The sequence below is a fragment of the Lepus europaeus genome, chromosome 11, assembly GCF_033115175.1.
Source record: "Lepus europaeus isolate LE1 chromosome 11, mLepTim1.pri, whole genome shotgun sequence".
In the NCBI taxonomy this organism is placed as follows: Eukaryota; Metazoa; Chordata; class Mammalia; order Lagomorpha; family Leporidae; genus Lepus; species Lepus europaeus.
Window position 1 is genome coordinate 31,590,028 of NC_084837.1, and position 17,098 is coordinate 31,607,125.

Sequence of the window (17,098 nt, forward strand, 5' to 3'; positions counted from 1 at the left end):
TATGGCCTGGGAAAGCAGTAGAATATGGCCCAAATCCTTATGTCCCTGCACCCATGTAGGAGACCTGGAAGAGGCTCCTGGCTACTAGTTCAGATCGGTGCAGCCCCAGCCTTTGTAGCCAATTGTGGAGTGAACCAGCAGATGGAAGACCTCCCTCTCTGCCTCTCCTCTCTCTGTGTAACTCTTTCAAATAAATATAAAATAAATCTTTAAAAAATTGTGAATCACTCTTGTTTATGGCGTCAGTAATCTCCCTAGGCTCTAGTCATGAGTTGCCGAGGCTATGGAAGCCTTTAGGGTTCACTGACTTCGATCTTATTCCGACAGGGTCATAGTCAAAGTGGAAGTTCTCTCCTCCCTTCAGAGAAAGGTACCTCCTACCTTGATGGCCAGTTCGTTCCACTGGGATCACACTTGCTGAGATCCTCATTTAGGTCTTCTTCTTCTTCTTCTTCTTCTTCTTCTTTTTTTTTTTTTTTTCCCCAGTGTCTTGGCTTTCCATGCCTAAAATACTCTCATAGGCAATTCAGCCAAATCCGAATGCCTTAAGGGCTGATTCTGAGGCCAGAGTGTTGTTTAGGACATCTGCCATTCTATGAGTCTGCTGTGTCTCCCTCTTGCCATGTTGGATCCTTCTCTCCCTTTTTGGTTTTATCAGTTAGTATTAGCAGACATTAGTCTTGTTTGTGTGATCCCTTTGACTCTTAGCTCTATCAGTGTGATCAATTGTGAACTGAAATTGATCACCTGGACTAGTGAGATGGCATTGGTACATGCCACCTTGATGGGATTGTATTGGAATCCCCTGGCATGTTTCTAACTCCATCATTTGGGGCAAGTCCAATTGAGCATGTCCCCAATTGTACATCTCCTCCCTCTCTTTTTCTCATTCTTATATTTAACAGGGATCAGTTTTCAGTTAAGATTTAAACACCTAAGAATAATTGTGTGTTAATTACAGAGTTCAACCACTAGTACTAGAACAAAAAAAAAAAATACTAAAATGGATAAAGTATTACATTGTACATCAACAGTCAGCACAAGAGCTGATCAAGTCACTGTTTCTCATAGTGTTAAATTGTTAAATCAACATCAAGAGTCACTTTGTACCTACGTCCCATGTGGGATCTGTCCTTAATGGCTTGTCCAATGTGAAGTAATGATATAGCTAGTACTGAAACAGTATTTTTACACTTTGTGTTTATGTGTGGGTGCAAACTGATGAAATCTTTACTTAGTATATACTGAATCGATCTCCTATATATAAAGATAATTGAAAATGAAAAAAAAAAAACCTTGGTGTTAAATTGGAAATTACATAGAAAATTAATCATTTTTTTTTAAAATATCATGCAGGATCTCTGTCATTAATGTGCTGTGCACTGTTATTTAATGCTATAACTAGTACTCCAACAGTATTTTTTCACTTTGTGTTGCTATGTGAGGGCAAACTGTTGAAATCTTTATATATACTAAACTGATTTTCTGTTTATAAAGAGAATTGAAAATGAATCTTAATGTGATTGGAAGGGGAGAGCGAGTGGGAAAGAGGAGGGTTGCGGGTGGGATGGAAGTTATGGGGAGGGGGAAGCCATTGTAATCCATAAGCTGTACTTGGGAAATTTATATTCATTAAATAAAAGATTTAAAAAAATGTGAATCAAATTCAAATAAGCTATATAAAGAAAATTTATACCCTCAGGAGCTTTTAAAGGGAAAAATGGATGAATATGAATGAACTAGACAATGAAATAAAGAAGTTAAGAGAGGACAATAGAATAAGCCCAAAGAAATAATGGGATCATCTTATAGTAATAAAGTATTATTATTAAAATTGAAAATACAATTATAAGAAAAGGTAAAACAGAACAAAGGATTGTATTTTGGGATATAAATGTAAATAAAAATTCTTAATGCAGTGTATCAAAGGATAAAATACAGAAATCAAAATAAGTTTTATAGAGGAAAAATCAATCACAGAAAACAATAATTATATAAATTTTGAAATGTAGACAAAAGTGTAAAATTGCTGTAACAGTAAATTTGGTTATGAACCCGAGGAAAAATAGGAATCCCACCAGATAGAAATGTTTAGAAAACCTTATCAAAGGCTGACATTTTGGCTTACTGGATAAAGCCACTGCCTTTGATGTCAATTAGTGTTATAGCTGATCCGCTTCTGATTCAGCTCCCTGCTATGGCCTGGGAAAGCAGTGGAGGATGACCTAAGTGTTTGCCACCCATGTGGGAGATCTGGAAGAAGCTCCTGGCTCCTGTCTTTGACCTGGCCCAGCCCTGGACATTGGGGCCATCTGGGGAGTAAACTAGTGAATGGATGGAAGATCTCTTTCTCTCTCTCTCTCTCTCTCTCTCTCTCTTTTTCTCCTTCCTTTCTCTCTCTGTAACTCTTACTTTCAAATAAATAAGTAAATCTTTATAAAAAAAATACCTTGTCAACAAATTTATGTTTCAGCACAAACTTTTTTATTTTCTAGAGTATGGAAAAAGGATCCTTTCCTCCAAATAATTATATGTTATTGAAACCTTAATATATTTGGAAAAGAAAATATAGTATTAATCTTAACTTCTAAGGTGCAATACAAACTTAAATAAAGAAGGTGTATCATATTCAAGTTAGATTTACCATAAGGATACAGAACTGTACATGTTAGAAAGTCAATTATCAGGCTGGCGCCACAGCTCACTAGGCTAATTCTCCGCCTGCGGCACTGGCACCCTGGGTTCTAATCCTGGTTGGGGCCCCGGATTCTGTCCCTGTTGCTCCTCTTCCTGTCCAGCTCTCTGTTGTGGCCCGGGAAGGCAGTGGAGGATGGCCCAAGTCCTTGGGCCCTGCATCCACATGGGAGACCAGGAGAAGCACCTGGCTCCTGGCTTCAGATCGGCGCATCACGCCGGCCGCAATGCACCGGCTGTAGCAGCCACATGGGGGGTGAACCAACAGAAAAAACGAAGACCTTTCTCTTTCACTGTCTAACTCTGCCGGTCAAAAAAATTAAAAAAAAAGAAAGTCAATTATCTATGTAAACTGAAAGGGATTAGCCATAATATGATTTCAGTAGAAACAGAAAAAAAAAAAAAAATTAGATCCTTACATTTAATTTTAAAAGAAAATTGGGAACATCAAGGGAAGTGTCTTTAATTGAAAAACATAAATATAAAAGCAGTTGGGATCATTTATGTACCTTTTTACTTCAGAAAAGAATTCTCGTTCTTTAGCATTCATCGTAAAATATATAATGGCATTTTTAGCCACATGGTCTGGAAAGATATATTTATGCCTTAGGAAGGCTAATAACTGCTCAAAATAACTTTTGCCTCTGCCAAACAGATATGTTTACTTGGTGCTGATGTTTTTAATAAATAAATTGTCAATTCCATACCTTACATGCTATATTTATTCACACATATGCAGTTAGGTTATAGGCAGAGTTACTGGCATGCTGCATGAGATTGATAATGCCTTCTTTTGAAAGAGTTTGAATAAATAGGATATGTGATACTCTCAGAAAGTTCTGTTCCTTGTTATCAACAAATTTAGTACTATTAATTACACTTCCTTGCTGTATTATTTTTATTAAGGAACAGTAAATTGCTAATAAACTAGATTTTTTACCATGGTTGGTGATTTCTAATTGCATATCATATTATTCAACACTCATCAATCAAGGAATAACAGTCAATAAAAAGGATATGTTGAAATTTAGTGATGATATAGTGTAGTAAAAAAGTCCCTATGTCAACACTTGCCGAAGGTTTGCTTTTTTTTTTTTTTTCCTCTTAATCTATCAAGACTCACCTTTGCAGCAGTTAATTCTCAAGGTACTTACAGTAAATTTTTATCCAGAGTTTTCCTCATTAATTTTCTGAAGAAACAAAGACGTCTGGGTTGATCTGTGTTTTACCTGGCCTAGGCTGTCATTAATGTCAATAGAAAAGTTCATGAGCTGTAAAATCCTGAGGTTAAAATAAAGTAGCTATTACAAGGATACCTTCTGTTCTAAAATAAGAGGTGCATAGAGAAACTTACTCTTCTGAATATCCTTGCTTAGTGGTTCAGAAATGATATATTTTTAAACTGTTTTCTAGACCACAGAAATGCTTCTTCACATCTTTTATTACATTCCTTGCAATAAACTCATGGGAAAAAATCACTCTAGATAGAAGCTGACATATTTCATCTTCTGAAGATTTATACTTAAGTTGAATTTTTTCTTTCAATGCAGAAAAAAAATTTACTTTCTCGAAATGTTTTCTTTATTGCTTTTCTATGCACTGTGTTTTTTTTTTTTGTGGTAGGAATAAAAATATGAGGAGTACTTTTTCTCTTTGTATTTCGATGTGATGAAAGGAGTCTTTTTTTTTTTTTTTTTTTTTTTGGACTGGCAGAGTGAACAGTGAGAGAGACAGAGAGAAAGGTCTTCCTTTTCTGTTGGTTAACCACCCCTCCCCCCAATGGCCACTGCAGTTGGCACACCGCGCTGATCTGAAGCCAGGAGCCAGGTGCTTCTCCTGGTCTCCCATGCGGGTGCAGGGCTCAAGGACTTGGGCCATCCTCCATTGCACTCCCAGGCCACAACAGAGAGCTGGACAGGAGGAGGAGTGACCAGGACAGAATCCAGCGCCCCGATTGGGACTAGAACCTGGTGTGTTGGAGGATTAGCCTATTGAGCCTCAGCACTGGCCAGGAGTCTTTTTTACTGCTGGCCAAAGACCAAACAATCATTTTAATATATAGGACAAAGAATATCAAAACAAAATTTACTTATTGTCAAAGGTCATAAATATTTCCTAGTGTGTAATAAAGATCCTTTTCTAATTTTTTCATCAAATTAATGTAATTATTTGCAGTGAATGCATTAATGTTCTCTTCCTTTAACCTTTCTTACATTTGTGAGTGTAAATATGCTATTGCTTGATGTCTTGAATAAATTACCTAGCCTCAATTTCTGTTTGCCCTTGAATAGACTAGTAAGCTGTAGAGGCAGCAGCAGCTGCCCACATTTGGTTATGAGAATGTCTGGTACTGTGTAGTGGAAATGGGTTTGATAATAAACTCATTTTCTACATACATTCAAATTCGGAAAAGCCTTGGCTTACTTGATATATCTCATATGATTGCTGAAGTTACATTTGGTTAGAAAGAGCTTATACTGAGTATTACCTGAATAGTGTATTTTGTCTCTCATGAAAATTAGTTTCTTTCATGCTCACTTGATGCCATCCCAGGCTTATGCCTGGCAATGCACTACTACCTTTTGGGTTAATTGGAACCCCATTTTCTATGAATATATTAGCAATTGCAACAATGTAGGCCCCAAGGTATAGAACACCTCAAAGTAGCAGAATTTCATTTCTCACTCACATAATAGATGGTATTTGTTTGTGTGCGATTTTTTTTTTCTTTTCTTATAATGACATATTTTATTTGGGAGGCTGAATGACAGAGAGAGGGGGAGATAGAAAGAGAGATTTTCATCTGCTAATTCCCTCCTCTCAATAGCTGTAACAGGCAGATCTAGGCCAGACAGATGCCAGGAGCCAGGAACTCTACCCTGGTCTCTTTCGTGGGTACGAGGGGCCCAATTACTTAGGCCATCTCTCCATGCTTCCTGGGTGCATGAGCGTGGAGCTGGATCAGAAGCAATACAGCTAGTCTTGGGACGGGCACTGGGATATCGGATGCAGGTATCACATATGCTGCCCCTGTGTGTGTGTGTTCATCTGGTGATTCAGGGTTCCAGCTAGTTCTATATTTATAATTCACTATCTTCTAGGGCAACACAGTTCAATGAACTTTGTTCAAAGATGTATTATTATATAGTACCTACTAGCTATGTGGCTGTTGAACACTTGAAATGTAGCTAGTGTGAGAACTGAATTAAAATTGTATTTAATTTTAATTAATTTAAATTTAAGTAGTCAGAAGGGGTTAGTGGCCATTATTTGTACAGTGTAAATATAGGGCTTTCCTTTTACAATGTGTATCCAATTGGGAAAAGGGGAGAAAGGATATTTTTAGGAAAGCACAGCCACTTCATGAAGCCTCACTCTGGAAAAGGCACAACTTCTTCACTGACATTTTATTATCCAGAGCCCACTGACATTACATTGCCCAGACCCCTGAGCTGAAAGAAACGCAATCTTTCTGTGTGGCAGGGGGGAAGAGCATGGGGATCACTTAGATGTTAGAGGGAGGCCAGCATCTCCCCTGCTACACTGAGCAATGGCACAGAGCTGCTCAGATTTTCTCTCTGGTTGCTATTTAATGGTGTATGCTGATCAGTTGTACTAACCTCCTGTATGGCTGTTTCCAAAAAACACCCTTTCTGGGGAGCTTCATCTTCTATTCTGATAAAATGTGAACTCTGCTCTTTCTCTGTGCCTGTTTTAAAACTAGGCTTTCCTAGCTTTTATAACAACATTATAAAAGTACATAAAGAGCTTTAAAGAAATTTCTGGGCCGGCGCTGTGGCTCACTTGGCTAATACTCTGCCTGCGGCGCCAGAACCCTGGGTTCTAGTCCTGGTTGGGGCACCAGTTTTGTCCCAGTTGCTCCTCTTCCTGTCCAGCTCTCTGCTGTGGTCTGGGAGGACAGTGGAGGATGGCCCAGGTTCTTGGGCCCTGCACCCGCATGGGAGATCAGGAGGGAGCACCTGGCTCCAGGCTTCGGATCGGTGCAGTGCAGCGGCCACAACGTGCTGGCCGTAGCGACCACTTGGGAGTGAACCAACGGAAAAAGGAAGACCTTTCTCTCTGTCTCTCTCTCTCTCTCAGTGTCCACTCTGCCTGTCAAAAAATAAATAAATAAATAAATAAATAAAAAACCAAACACTGTCTAACTCTGCCTGTCAAAAAATAAAAATAAAAAATAAAAAAAACTAGGCTTTCCAAATACATTTTATAAGTACCTTCCAGGGCTGATGGTATCTAACCAACTGTATCCTGAATATACAAGACAGATCTGTGTGTGCACACATGTATTCTTAAATTTATATTAATACATTTTATTCACTTTGTGTATTTTCTCTGTGTAGCTTGATCAGCAAGTACTATTTCATTAGGGAACTTAACAGTAGGAATTTAAATGAAGAAGTTACTTCGAATGGTCATAGGAAATAATAAAAGATATTTGAAAACTTTACTTTTGGGAAATTTTTAAATTGTCAGTGTTTTTTTTCTTCTGGTGTTTTTTAAATTTCTTTTCCTAAATATGCAGATGTTGCTTTGTACAAATTTTGAGTAATAGAAAAAGAACTAAACAACTAAAATGGGACAAGGAATATTCTCGACAGACTTTTGAATAAAGAGATGTGCAACTTTCTGACTGTTTTACTTTCTTAAATTTTGCACATGCTCATTTAATTTCTTTTCCAGAAACTATTTCTTTCAAGCTATTACCAAGGAATATTTGTTCAGAAATGAATCAGAAATTCAAAATATATCTTCTAGATGACAGAAATTTTAAGGTGCCATATGCTATAATTACCATGTATAGTGATTCCTCAAAGAAAACAGATTGATATGTGACTCTTATGCAACAAGAAATAAAATAAAAGTTGGTGGGATTGGCTCATTATGTAGTTATAAACTACAGTGTAGTAATCTTGAATGATTCATTTATCAAATATATCAGATATCTTTAATATTTAGCTTGAGCTTCTATTGTAAAGAACATTTTTTTCATAAATATTGAGTTGGTACTACTTAGATTATTATCTACTGCTTGCCTAGCCTGGTAAGAATATTTATTTAAAATGCTCTAATGATCTGACAGTGACCTGAAAGATAAGTAATAATCCTGCATTACAAATTGTAGAATGCTGTAAAACCCTACTTTTCATCATTATTAAAATTGTTGAGATATTACAGCAGGAAGACAGATGTAAAGTAAGATATATATTATTTAAATTGCCCATCAAATAATTAATTCAGTTAATTAATTTGCTCATTGCATAGTAGGCATATTGTTTTTCCAGTTGTAGGGTTTGAGAGAAAGATGCCTAAGTCCCAATGCTCTTCCAGTTCACCGATGTATTGCTTTTTCATAGTTCCTATCAAACTAAATTTAATATGTCTGTGAATGTGTTTCCCTTATAAAATAAATGGTAAAGAGACTTCAGGAGAATTCTGTGTGAATATATTCACTTGATTTAAGTTCAAAGAATATTAGAAAATGGAGTCAAGCCTTTGTGAAGGAGACATTGCTGTGATGAAGAAGAGCCACCCTGGATAAATGAGTGGTTGCCCTCAAATTAGAGGAGAAATTTCCTAGGACTAACCCAACAACCAAAGTGTTGGGGGCCTGGGGAGAATACTGATCCACCCATCCCACTGCCACATTCCTTGAGTGTGGTATATTTGATAATGTAAGATATTTTATATTGTAGTCCCGATTCCCATCTCTTGAAGGCATAATATTTATCATTAGAAGGGCAAAGATTTACCAGTTGGAGAGAAGTGGTAGGTAATAATTTTGAAGTATCAGCTGATGTTTTTTGGTTTCTAGTACTTCTTCCTGTTCCCTAATTATTTCTTGTGGCTAATAAGCTTTTGTTGCTTTGAGAAATGTTGTATAATAAAGAAAAATAAAGAGTTTAAGTGGTAGGATGCATTGGAATAACTAGTGTTCAACCTTAAGCCATTATGACAACAGAGTCCAAACTATTAAAAATTACTCAATATTGTCTTCAGTCAAGACATGAAATGTAAGAAAGTACTGTTGTTAGAGCCAACTTTACCCCCCCCCCCCAAAAAAAATCACTATGGCTCAAAGGAAATGTAGAAGTGATCAGAACATAAAAAATCAAAGACAGAGAATTATTTAAGTAAATAAAAAATGAGAACATACACTAAATGAAGTTTCAAAAGGAGATTCTGGTAAGATCATCAAAGGTTTTGAATCTGATGTGAGGTTTTATTCTTTGGTCACTGAAAGGCTTTGAAACCATAAGGTAACCATGTTGATATTTAACCACTATATAAGATGGCAATGCAATGTGTCCCCTAAAAATAAACTTTCCTGGGGCCAGTAAAAGGGACTGCTTTCAATAATTAGAAGTGGCAAAACTTAGATTGTCCCAGAAAAAAGCTGTGTTCATCAGAGAATGGAAACAAGGAAAGGGAGTATGTGTTGGTCTAGCCATGAAGTGTGAGGAATTGGATTACACTGAAAAGGGAGAATAAAATTAAAGCAATTGGTTGAAAGTCAGAAATAGAGACAAATGGACAGGACTTGGAATTTTCTCAGATATGGCTTGAAGTATGGGTAAAATCATGCCTAATCTGATTAGATGTGTATGGGATAAAATTTTACCATAAAATTAGTAATTCAATTTTACTAGATTCAAATTCAGTGTTTACCAGAGAAAACAAAAATAGTGTGGCTATAATGCCATACAATTCAAATACAAGCATAACACTGAGTTTTACTGTGACAAAAATCCTCTTCTTAACATTACTGGTAAAGAACTAAGTTACATTTTTTTCTTTTTCTCCAAGAATGTAGTGTAGCCCATGGTGTGTGGAAAGTATTTCATTATATTATTTTGGTTATCCTTAAAAGGAAGTTTCAGTTTGAAATTCTGTTTTAATTTTGCTTAGCATAGGAAAAAGTTATAATACACTTAAGAAGGTATACTAAAAAGAAATGTTATTGTAATAGAATTTCAGTTCACAAATCTTATTCCAAAACTCAATACCCCAGGTACATCATGGAAGAATGAATAATATTCACCTCAAATAAATGAAGTGAGGCCACCTGGCATTCTTACTAAATAAAAATAAATGGTAGACCTATGGGATACCAAAAATCAATTAGCTAGTTTGATGTAATTTTAACTCAATAATTATGATAAAAATACCATGAAACTAAGAATATAATCATCAATGCCTTTATCAAATTTCATTCTGAAGAGTAAAACAAGGAAGAAAATCCATCAAATCACTGATGCAAAAAGTACTGAAAAACATAAATTTCCCTCACATGTCAAACCCCTTTATTTTGCTTAAAAACTCCCATTACAATATTTATTTAACTAAACCAATTTTAGTAGCTTAGTGAATGTTACTTTTTTTTTGCACTTTTAAAAAATACTCAAATTTAATAAGTTATGCGTTACCATTAAGACATACACATTTCCATTTTTCTGTAAAACGTGTCAGCTGAAGAGCCCATTGATCCAGCAGTCCGGCACCTCCCTCCCGAGGGCCATCAGAGCCCCGAGCCAGGCCCGTGGCCTATGGTCGTAGCTGCCGTGGCTACCAAGGGGTCATCATATATTCATAACTTCATCACTCTTCTACTTAAAAACTATTAGATGCCTCTTGAACTACCTTTAAGTATATTCTAAGACTATCTTTCCTAGCTGTTCTGGGATATTTTTGCATGTGTCATAGGACTAAGTATATTATTATTTTATAGGGTAGCTTATTCCCATTAAATCTAAGATATTTGAGGACTGTGACTATGCCTATTCAATTATAGGCAGCTAACAAACCTTCTAGAAAGAAAAACTACTCAAGACATCAATGTTCAATGATTATTTGATAAAATAAAATAAATCATCCAGATTACTAGTAGCACAACTAATCAACATATGTAGCCAGGAAAGTGAAGCAAAATTATAAATTATTAAATTGCATTGATATAGGAAAATATCGTTGGCCAAAGTTTGCTTTAACATATAAATAAATAACTGATAGTGCTCTTCATTTGAACCTTAAAAATACTGATTCAGTTTATAATACTATTAAAAATTTTGCTATAGCCGGCTCCGTGGCTCACTAGGCTAATCCTCCACCTTGCGGCGCCGGCACTCCGGGTTCTAGTCCCGGTCGGGGCACCGGATTCTGTCCCGGTTGCCCCTCTTCCAGGCCAGCTCTCTGCTGTGGCCCGGGAATGCAGTGGAGGATAGCCCAGGTCCTTGGGCCCTGCACCCCATGGGAGACCAGGAGAAGCACCTGGCTCCTGCCATCAGATCAGCGCGGTGTGCTGGTCGCAGCGCACCAACCGCGGCAGCCATTAGAGGGTGAACCAACGGCAAAGGAAGACCTTTCTCTCTGTCTCTCTCTCTCACTGTCTACTCTGCCTGTAACCAAAAAAAAAAAAAAAAAACCAAAAAAAAAAAAAACAAAAAAAAAATTGCTATGAGAAGAATGTACAGTAGCCATGTTTACAGAGTATAAATCCTTTCCATTTTTTTAAAAAAATTTTTGCAGGTGAGCACATATTGGCAATTCCACAGATTCCACAGTGTTTATATTTTATATCTAAGGCATTGGATCAATGTGTCATTTTTGCCTTTATAAATTAAAAATAATTATATAATTGTAGCTTCATCTCCTGAACCACTGTTTCTCAACAGTTCCCCTACTGTCTGCCTCAGGTTCCACTTCACAGTAATTGGAGACACTATGGTTATCATAACTGGAAGGAGGAAATTTGGAACTACTGTCATCTGGCCAGATATACTGCTAGAATCCTACATTGTACAGGGTGCCCCCATCGCATGTACCATCAGATCTTTAGGACAGCTCAAAATGTCAACAGCGGCAGAGTTAGAAAACTATGTTTGAGATATCATCTCATGTTTGAAAAATTTCCACTAAAGAGGATTATATTTGTTGTTTTCTATCATAAAGTATTGTACTAGGTGTTACTGGGAAGAATGCATTCAATAATAAATATGTTTTCAAAGAGTTTATAATCTAATAAGAAAAAAAATTATTAGATAAGTAAATAAGTGTATCTTCAAAAATTCCTGAAAAATTATTTTGTTCCATTTTTTCATGAACTTTTGAAGTCTCCATGCATTTGCACAAATATGTATAAATATAAATATGTAGCAATGGAAATTAAAACAGAATGAGAAAGAAAATGTTGGAGAAGGTATAGGGGAATTCAGTGAAGGAGTTTAATCTGAGTAAGAATCCAGAGAAATATTTAAAGAAAAATTTAAATGAAGATTTACTTTCACTTAGTAGAATTTAGACATGTTAAATAAGAGAAAGAACATTTCTAAACTCTGCAATATAACTGTGAAACAGTCCTCTATTCTTATCTTTTTCTTTTCTCCCTCTATTTCTGCATTTTGTTTCATAATATTTTGTTACTACTTAATTTGATAAAGTGACATTCCCCAGTGAATTTGCAAATCATGAAACTCTTCAGTGTGTATTATTTCTCAGATGTGTTACTGGACCCAGGAAATGCAATCCAATTTTTGTGAATTTTGACTTAAATCTCTCTCTCTTTCTCTATATCTTTATCTATATCTATATCTATATCTATATGTGTAAATGTCCATGGAAACAATGATAATTTGCTAATTAATTTTTTCATGGAAAATTCTGATAGACACAACCAAAAAAGAAAATGGGCTTAACATTGTTGATTGACTAAGTCTGAGGTCTAAGTGAAAAGAGACCATTGAAGGGAAAGTCAAATCAGAAGTGTTACATGCTAGTTTTGTTTGGGAATAATTCTGGACAAGAATCTTGGAATCATGAAATAAATGGCCTTATGTTCATCTTTATTTATTTTAATTAAAAATTTTAGTTGGGAGGAAGATTGAGAGGGAGAAGAAAGGAGGGAGAGGAGAGAAGAGAGAGAATGAATGATCCCAAAAACCCATCTACTGGTTCACTCTCCAAATGCCTAGGACCAGCTGGGGCTGTGGGCCAAATCTGGGAGCTGAGAACTCAATACTGGTCTTCCACATGGGTAACAGGAACCCAATTCCTTGAGCCATCACTAATACTTCTCAGGGTCTGTGTTAGAAGGAAGCTCACTCAATTCAGAAGCCAAAGCCAAAAATCTAACCCAGTCACTCTGATATAGTAGATTTTGTATCTGAACTCCTTGGATAAATGCTCTGCTTATGTACATACTTAATTCAAGATGTGATGTATATATAAATATCTCATTAAAATTTGCTTAAATAGCAGAATAACCCAATGTTAATTATTGACATTTAATTTTACTTTCAAGTTCAGGGCCAGTGTTTATATTTGTTTTAATTGTTTTTCTTATGTTTAATATTTTACCTTTTCACCCTACTGTCTAAGGCTTCCTCTTGTGACTAACATACAGGGATACCTCCCATGCTCCAAGTCATGTCTAATAATCAATATTTCTTTGACACTTGGCACTGATCTAAGACATAGTGTTATATAATCACAACAGGAACTAGATATTAGGAAATGATCGAGGATCTAACTGTGTAGTTGGACAACTTTACATTTTGAGTGGTAGAGGTTTGTAGCAAGCTTCATTTTATTATTTTCTTTAAATCTTTTTCTGAAAGCATACTGAAGTTTTATGTCACAGAAAATTAGCAGGTATCCCACACTTCTCAATGTTATTTACTGCTTCAGTCTATTCCATCACCACACCCCGAAGAGCCTGTTATCTTAGAATCAGTCCAGTTCACCCCTGCTCCCCTTTCCTGTGCCAACCTCCCTGCTTAGCATTTCCTAGGGTTCTTATTGTAGCTCCTCACCAATAACTTCATTTCAATGTTGCAAAACACTTGGAATGCAAATTGGCTTCTGTTGCTTCCTTACTTGCAATGAACATATCCTTGACTTCTCCTGGCTATGCTGCCTGTGGGATATGATCCAAATTCCACTGAGACACACAAGGCCCATCTTTAGTCCTACTTCTGGTCTCGTCTCCGCCCCATGCCTTTCTGTGTCCTAACAAGCACATCCTGAGCATACCCTTCACCCCGTGGCAGATATAGAATCCTTTTAAGGGAGGATTCACTGTCCAACTGTGAAGATGTGGCTGTCTTTATGGTGTTGAGCTGGTATCTTCTTTTCTGCTTAAGATTTTATTTTAACGTTTGTTTATTTTTGTAATTTTTTTTTATATTTGTGAGGCAGAGCAGTAAACACACACACACACACACAGTGAGAGAAAGCAAGAGTGGTAGCAAGAGATCCTCCATGTACTGATTCATTCCCCACGTGCCTGTAACAGCCAGTGCTGGGTCAGGCTGAAGCAAGAGCCGGTAACTCCATTTAGGTTTACCACATGTGTAACAGGGACCTAAGTACTGGAGACTTTGTCACCTCTTTCCCAGGGTGTGCATTCTCAGGATGCTGGAGCAGAAGCAGAGTAGAAACTTGATCCCAGGCATTCTATCGTGGGATGTGAGGAACAGCTTAACACAGTGGGCCATACCTTTCACCTCTTCCTCAGCTTTTGAACTATAGCCATGGTCTTCTCACAGACTTAGCCAGTGACTGAGTAGAGAACAGTACAAGGGCCTGGCTACTTTTATTCAGTAATAGACCTTCTAACTAGTAATCTTGACTTCTTAGTTCCATGATGTCTGGCAGAGATTTTGTTAGTTTTATTGCAGTTTCAGGTCCTCTCTCCAGTCCTGCCACATTCCTAGTCCTTGCATATGTCAGTTCTCCAAGAAACCATTTGTATCTCAAGGTCCATTTATCAGGATGAGCTAATTAGCATGGCTGATCCTATACAAACTGTTCCCCCTACTAAGATTGCCTATACATTGTCCTTTTCATGGAATTTCTTCTCGCCCATCCAGACTTTTCCTTCAAAATGAAATCCAGCAGTTTTCTCTCCATCTTTATGCTTTCGGAAATTGTGATGTTATTGCTCATTTACTTGTTTTACCTTCTAACATGTAGTCTTTGCAAAAGCAGTCCCCATGCCTTATATACTGACTGACTTAAAAACCTGGCAGACTCACTGATTTAATAGAGCTTTCAACTTAGTAGTGCTTTTTTTTTTTCCTTGATTTAATTTTTTTCTCATTTCAACTTTTATTTAAGAAATATAAATTTCCAAAGTACAACTTTTGGATTATAGCAGCTTTTCCCCCTATAACCTCCCTCCCACCCACAACCATCCCATCTCCCACTCCCTCTCCCATCCCATTCTTCATCATGATTCATTTTCAATTATCGTTATATACGGAAGATCAACTTAGTATATGCTAACTAAAGATTTCAACAGATTGCACCCATGAAGACACACAAAGCATAGAGTACTGTTTGGGTAGTAGTTTTACCATTAATTCTCATAGTACAACACATTAAGGGCAGAGGTACTACATGGGGAGCAGGTGCACAGTGACTCCCATTGTTGATTTAACAATTGACACTCTTATTTATGATGTCATAATCAACCAATGCTCTTGTCATGAGCTGCCAAGGCTATGGAAGCCTCTTGTGTTCACCAATTCCAATATTATTTAGACAAAGCCATATTCAAAGTGGAAGTTCTCTCCTCCCTTCAGAGAAAGGTACTGCCTTCGTTGATGGCCTGTTCTTTCCGCTAGCATCTCACTTACAGAGATCTTTCATTTAGGTCATTTTTTTGCCACAATGTCTTGGCTTCCCATGCCTGAGAAACTCTCATGGGCTTTTTAGCCAGATCCAAATGCCTTAAGGGCTGATTCTGAGGCCAGAGTGCTGTTTAGGACATCTGCCATTCTATGAATTTGCCGTGTATCTGCTTCCCATGTAGGATCATTCTCTCCTTTTTAATTCTAGCAATTATTTGCAGACACGGGTCTTATTTATGTAATCCCTTTGGCACTTAATCCTATCTTTTTGATCAATTATGAACTTAAACTGATCACTTTAACAAGATGGCATTGGTACATGCCATCTTGATGGGGTTGAATTGGAATCCCCTAGCATGTTTCTAGCTCTACCATTAGGGGTAAGTCTGAGTGAGCATGTGCCAAACTGTACATCTTCTCCCTCTCTTATTCTCACTCTTATATTTAGCAGGGATCATTTTTCTGTTAAATTTAAATCACTAAGAATAATTATGTGTTATATAAGAGTTCAACCAATGATATTAAGTAGAACCAAAAACCACTAAAAGGAATAAAGTAGTAAGTTGTTCCTTGACAGTCAGGACAAGGGCTGATCAAGTCACTATTTCTCATAGTGCCCATTTTGCTTCAACTTAGTAGTTCTTAAGTGAGGCACCCCTGTGTCAGGTGCTGCAGATACATAAGGGAATTTTTAAAGTTCATGGAAAATGGGATTTAAAATAATTTTGGTGTGAAAAATCAGAATTTATGCATTTTTTTCACAGTACTCATTTCCACAAACTTTTAGAAGACCCCTCATATTTGAAGCTTTCCTTCTTTACAGTGACTACTATATTTAATGTATTTTTCTCCCCAAGAGACATCTGCATTGATGTGAATTGGTATGTCCAAAAAGGCTCTTTAAATGCCCTTTTCTGCTTGTGCATATGTCTGCTGTACAATCCCAAGATAAAATCTGCTCATAGTTTGAGAGATTATATCAGCTCAATGGTGTAGGGAAGGTACTGCTTTTCATGGTTTTTAGAATATTATTTATTTTTAACCCCTTCAGTAAACCATTAAGACAAGTAAGTCAAGGCTTTGTTATTGTAAAAATTAGGAGAAAAAAAGAAAGAAGGGAGGGGGAATGAAAGAAGGGAGAAAGGGAGGGAAATGTGGTTATCTCCTTGGAATTGTATCTATGAAATACATGAAGGCCGGTGCCTTGGCTCACTTGGCTAATCCTCCGCCTGTGGCGCCAGCACCCCAAGTTCTAGTCCCTGTTAGGGCGCTGGATTCTGTCCCCTGTTGCTCTCTTCCATTCCACCTCTCTGCTGTGGCCCGGGAAGGCAGTGGAGGATGGTCCAAGTGCCTGGGCCCTGCACCTGCATGGGAGACCAGGAGAAAGCACCTGGCTCCTGGCTTCGGATCAGTAAAGCATGCCAGCGGCAGTACACCAGCCGTAGTGGCCATTTGGGGGGTGAACCAACGGAAGGACAACTTTCTTTCTGTCTCTCTCACTGTCTAACTCTGCCTGTCAAAAAAAAAAAATACATGAAATCTGTTGTCTATATTAATAAAAATATTTTTATTATTTATTTACTTATTTTATTTATTTATTTATTTATTTATTTTGGACAGGCAGAGTGGACAGTGAGAGAGAGAGAGACAGAGACAGAGATAAAGGTCTTCCTTTTGCCGTTGGTTCACCCTCCAATGGCCACCGAGGCCGGCGTGCTGCAGCCGGCTGATCCGAAGGCAGGAGCCAGGTGCTTCTC